This window comes from Eublepharis macularius, chromosome 6 (assembly GCF_028583425.1).
Source record: "Eublepharis macularius isolate TG4126 chromosome 6, MPM_Emac_v1.0, whole genome shotgun sequence".
In the NCBI taxonomy this organism is placed as follows: domain Eukaryota; kingdom Metazoa; phylum Chordata; class Lepidosauria; order Squamata; family Eublepharidae; genus Eublepharis; species Eublepharis macularius.
The window spans coordinates 116,549,601-116,555,600 of NC_072795.1; positions in this window are offsets into that span (position 1 = coordinate 116,549,601).

Sequence of the window (6,000 nt, forward strand, 5' to 3'; positions counted from 1 at the left end):
ACTGGATCCTCAGGAGGTTCTTTTGCATATGTATTGGTGCTTGATATGCTAATCTTCTCTGCAGGGTTATTGTAGGATGTAGAGTATTTTGTTAGCCTGGTGTTAATAAAATATATTGGCTGCAATATTGGGGTACAGTTGAAAGAAAAAGGGGGACTGGCACTCACCCCAGGCATTGGGATGACTTCAGTTGGGTTTGGTTCCAGTGGTATACAAGGAAAAACAATAAAGTTTGACCCTTAGGGACAACTTTGCAATGGAGGCAGAAAACCCAACAGCCACTCTGACATAAAATCCTAGTATTTATTCACTGTCTTGCATCAGCATAGACTCTGCCGATGTACTCTGCAGATCAACAGGATGGAGAAGATAAAAGTTGATGTGTTGTTATTTGCTGCTTTGAGGGCTGAGATTTAAAGGAAGTCATAATCATAATACATTGGCAATCAAAACCAGAAGAAAAGATGTATTGTTGGTCATATTTCTGTTTTGTTCTCTCCAGGATCATCATACTTGCAATCACATGTGTCTATAAGTCTCCTTCGGGGCGACACAAATCTACATAGCTGGCAATTAACGTTTATAATAGCAACAAAATAAAAGAGTTCTTTTGGCATCATAACAAAATTTCCACCCTTCTCCTTCAATAAATAATTTCCTATACAATGGGTACAATCCAGTCAAGGTTAAACGTTCAACAAAGTGTTTTGTGGCAGCTTAAAAATTTATTGCGGCATAAGCTTTGTTGAATTTGGATTGTACCCATTATAGGCTTTGTTGACTGCATTGTACCCGTCATCTTAGAAATTATTTATTGGAGGAGAAAGATGGGAAATAAGCCAGCGTACACTGCATCAGATATATGAAATGTTATCCTCAATCAGCAGGGGATACACACACACACACACACACATACACACACACACAGGGAGAAAGGCATATGTAATTGTGGATTCTCTTCACTGAAGCAGCTCCCACTGCTGAAGAGGTAAGTCACTATTCGCTAGACAAAAGCAACTTGCTGTTGACACATGCTCTTCAAACGAACATTTCAGAAACCCCTACTCTGAATGCTGGTTTCCCACTGTGCAGTTCATATAGCTTCATTGGTCATTGGTTGTAACTATAATCAGTAATTGTTCCATAATAAAAGTATCTATTTAACATACGTAAAAGCACTATTGATTTACAGTGCATTTTACTAGCGAGGGGGATGAAAAGAAATGCTATTCGGTGTCAGTATAATTCCAAGCATAATTCCAAGCAATAAATATTCAAACATTAAACTGACGGTTGTCATATCAACAGCAGGTTGCCTACCTGCACCCTTGCCACGGAATCCAGTACCTGGATTTCCAAACCGTACTACTTTTTCAAAGACAGCTAAATCCTCTCCATCAATTTGTCCTTAGCTGTCAGGACAGCAACTAATACTGCAGCTCCAGCACTGCAGGCAAAAAAGAATTACAGGCAATCATAGACTAAAAAACTGTACATTGCACTGTGATAAAATATAACAAAGCAACATAGTTCTAACCAGTTGACTAGGGAATTAATTATATACATAGGCCCATATACAAAGAGGACATTTTTTCAGTCCCCACAACTCTAAGACCTGCTGTCATCTTAAAGTAGTCATAAAAGTAATGGTGTGTCGTTATCTGGAGGACAGATACAAAGAAGCATCACAGAGTTTTGCTATTTTAGGTATTTATTTTAACATTTGTACATCCTGAATGATGTACAGTCCAACAAGCTCTCTATCTAGTTGAAGAACAATTTAAAACCATGTAATCAGATAAAAAATAAATTAGGGATGAGCCAAAACAGAAGGGGAATTTTAATAAAAATTTTGGCGCCATAAAAACAAAGTCTGCCTTTATTTCAGTTATTGTCTTAAAGGGATTGAAAGTGTTTTCAGTTATTCATTTTTATTTATTTTAAATATTTGTATTGGCTAATGTGAGCCCTCAAAGCAGCTATGTTCGGACTTAGCCAAATCTGATTGGTTCTGCAGTGTCATGTGGTATCTCATTCAGGATGTGATTCCCAATTGGTTGGATGCACTCATGTAGCTGCTCAGGAAGCATTGCCTTCATTATTAATTTTGTTTGCCATCTTTCTCAGGTATTCTTCCCTGGCAAGAGTAGATATCAGGAGGGTACTCACATGCTTTTTGCTGAATGTAATTATTTACTTATTTACTTCAATTATTTACTTCAGACAGGCCAATTGATCCTCCCAGCCTCTGCAGAGTGAGCCCCTTCCTTCCCAAAACCTCTAACATGTGGAAGAGCAGTTAGATATATGGATGCACCTGAAGGAATAACTAGTCCAACTGCATGTGCAGAAAAGATGAGAGAAGGATCACGGAAGACAGCGTCTTCTCACTCGATTTTGCATGATAAACAGCATCTTCCTAGTGTGATTTTGCGTGCGAAGATGCTGTTTTCCAGAAGAAGGTAAGCCGTGTGGAAACGGCCACTGTTTAAAAAGAAAGGAAAAGGTTTAGTCATCAAAACAGGGTTTCTCACCTGTAACTGTTGATCGTCGAGTCTCTTCTGTGCAGACACACATTGGGACTGCGCAGGCGCAGGCCAGCCGCGGAGAAGATTCTTTTAGCTTCTAGAAATGTGACGGGGATGTTCGGGCCCACCGCGCATGCGCGCCGGTGTTCCCGCCAATTTTGAAGTACAAGTACCCGAACGTCCCCGGCATTCCCTCAGTTCACCTGAGCCGCCTGAGAAACAATGGAGAAACCAAGCACTCACAGCGGGGCAGGTGGGAGGGAATGTGTGTCTGCACAGAAGAGACTCGACGATCAACAGTTACAGGTGAGAAACCCTGTTTATCGTCGTCGTCCTTCTGTGCAGCCCCACATTGGGAGAATAGCTAGCATCTCACCAATGGGGGCGGGTGTGAGTGTCTATGAGAACAGAGAGTGCAGAACAGCCGTGCCAACAGCGGATTCACGGCGTGCATTCACGTCTATGGAATAATGTTTAATGAAAGTGTCAGCGGTAGACCACGTTGCAGCTTGGCAGACGTCTTGGAGTGGCACTCCTCGCAGGAAGGCAGCAGAGGCAGCTTGTGCTCGAGTAGAATGAGCAGTAATCGACAACGGGCACCGAACTCCAGCTTGCTGATAACAAAGTTTAATTGCAGACACAATCCAGCGAGAAATGGACTGGGCAGAAGCTGGCGAGCCCTTGCGAGGGCCAGAGTAACATAAAAACAAGGCAGGAGACTTCCTGAAACACTTGGTGCGATGTAAATAAAACAATAAAGCACGTTTCACATCCAATGTGTGTAGAGTACGTTCCTCTGGGGAAGAGGGTGTAGGAAAAAAGGAAGGAAGGACCACCTTTTGACGCAGGTGAAATTTTGAAACCACCTTGGGCAGGAACTGCATACTAGTGTGGAGCATGACCGTACCGGGGAAAAATTGCAGGAAGGGGGGGTCACACCTCAGAGCAGACAACTCCCCAACCCGCCTGGAGGAAGTGACTGCAACCAAAAAGGCCACCTTCTGTGTGAGCAGAGGCAAGGGACAGGTAGACAGGGGCTCAAAAGGGGAGAGCATCAGACGGGAGAGCACCAGGGTCAGGCTCCACTGAGGAATAGGATGGGCCCTAGGAGGAAAGGACTTTAGTAGGCCCTTCAGGAACTGTTTGGACAGCCAATGTGCAAACACAGTCCTCCCATCAATCTGCTCATGGAAGGCAGAGATAGCAGCCATGTGCACCTTAACACTGGAGAACGCCAGGCCCTGGGAGCACAGGTCCAGGAGGTACTCCAGAATGACAGGTAGCGGGCAAGTGAAAGGGGAAACCCCTTTGGGGGCTAACCACCTAGAGAAACGTGACCACTTCCTCTGGTAGGACAACCTGGTAGACGGTTTTCGGGCATTCAGAATCACATTAAGCACCCTAGTAGAGAGGCCTAGTCTGGGGCGCAGAGGAGCCAGGCAGTCAGATTTAGCACTGCCACATCGTGATGCCACACTCCGTCCCTGAGTAGCAGGTCTGGGGCGTGTGGCAGCGGGAGACACCGCCCCTGTGACAGGGAAAGTAAAAGGGGGAACCAATCCTGGCGAGGCCACCGAGGGGCAATCAGGATACAGTGGGTTCGGAAGGCCCTGATCCTGGAGAGGACCTTGTGAAGGAGCGGGAAGGGCGGGAAGGCGTAAAAGAGCCCTGGAGACCAGGGAATCTGGAAGGCATCCCCCAGTGAACGATGGCCAATCCCGGCCCGGGAGCAAAACAGCGGGGCTTGTCTGTTGTGGGCTGTGGCAAAGAGGTCGACCAAAGGCGTGCCCCATGTGCGAAAAACCTTGTGGAGATAAACCGTGTTGAGGGACCACTCGTGCTGGGGCAAAAACACCCTGCTCAGCGCGTCTGCTGCTGTGTTGTTCTCCCCCGCAATATGAATGGCCCTGGGCAGGACGTTGTTGGCAATGGCCCAAGTCCAGAGTGTAGTCGCCTCCTTGCAGAGCTTGAGCGAGACCGTTCCTCCCTGCTTGTTGAGATAGTAACAGGCCGTGGTATTGTCCGATAGGACCTGCACCCGCTTGTTCCGAATGACATCTGCAAAAGAAGCAAGGGAGTAACGGATCACTCTAAGCTCTAACAGGTTAATGTGCATGCTCATTTCAAGGGAGGACCAAACACCTTGAGCAGACAGGTGTCCACAACGCCCTCCCCAGCCTAGATTGGAAGCGTCCGTGAAGACGGTGACCTCCGGCAGGAAGGGACCAAAAGGACAACCCTTGGACAAATTCTCAGGGTCAGTCCACCACACCAATGTCCGCTGTACCACCCTCGGGACGGAAAACCCACGGTGTTGACTCATAGTGAGGGGGTTGAAAACCCGAACAAACCAATTTTGTAGAGGCCTCATGCGCAGGCGTGCAAAACACACCACCCCTGTGGAGGAGGCCATAAGGCCTAACAACGTTTGAATCAGGAGGGCAGTTTGGAACCGGTTATGCACGAAGTGGCGGGCCAGGGAGGACAGCCTGCTCAAGCGGTCCGGGGGTAGATAAGCCCGGCCCAGCAGAGAGTCAAAGTGGACCCCAATAAATCTAATGCTCGTACCAGGGGACAGGAACGACTTCCCCAAATTGACCACCAGCCCCAGACTGTCTAGGACGGACAAGGTGAGGGCGATAGAGGCCCGGAGGGAGTCAGAGGAGGGACCCACCAGGAGCCAATCATCCAAATAGGGATAAACAAAACAGCCAGTAGACCGTAGATGTGCCACCACGGTGGCCATACATTTAGTGAACACCCTGGGCGCCGAGGCCAGGCCAAAGGGCAAGGCCGTGTACTCATAGACAGCACCTCCACAGGTAAAACGGAGATATTTCCTGTGGCCCTCAAAGATGGAAATGTGGAAGTAGGCGTCTTTGAGATCCAAAATGGCCATCCAGACGCCTGACTCTAAGAGTTCCAACACCCGGGACAGGGTAAGCATCCTAAACTTCTCCACCTTCAAGTAGGTATTAAGGGCCCGAAGGTCCAAAATGGGATGAGACCCCCCATCTTTCTTATCCACAAGAAAGTACCTTGAGTAAAACCCCCAAGGGGAAGTAGAGACATTGACCACCCGGACAGCACCTTTGGCAACCAACTCCAAAACATTATTCTGTAACACAACATTACAACAAGAAGCACAACGGGGTGGGTGCGAAAGAGGGGGTGCAGTGGTAAACGACAACTTATAACCACGGGCCACAACAGAGAGGACCCAGGTATCCGTAGTAATGAGTCGCCAACGGGGCAAGAAAGGCCGTAGCCTGTCCAAGAACAGGACATTAACAGCGTCCTTGGAGACCAACTGGGAAGCGTCCTGGTCTAGTCAGAAGACCGTGGGCTTCTGCGCTGAAGTCGAGGGCTTGGGCGAAGGAGGCTGCTGTCGTCCCTTGGACCGGCCGGAGCGTCTCGAAGAGTGGCGCTGCTGGCCAGAGTAGGAACGGTGGCCATAGGATTGACCGGAGGG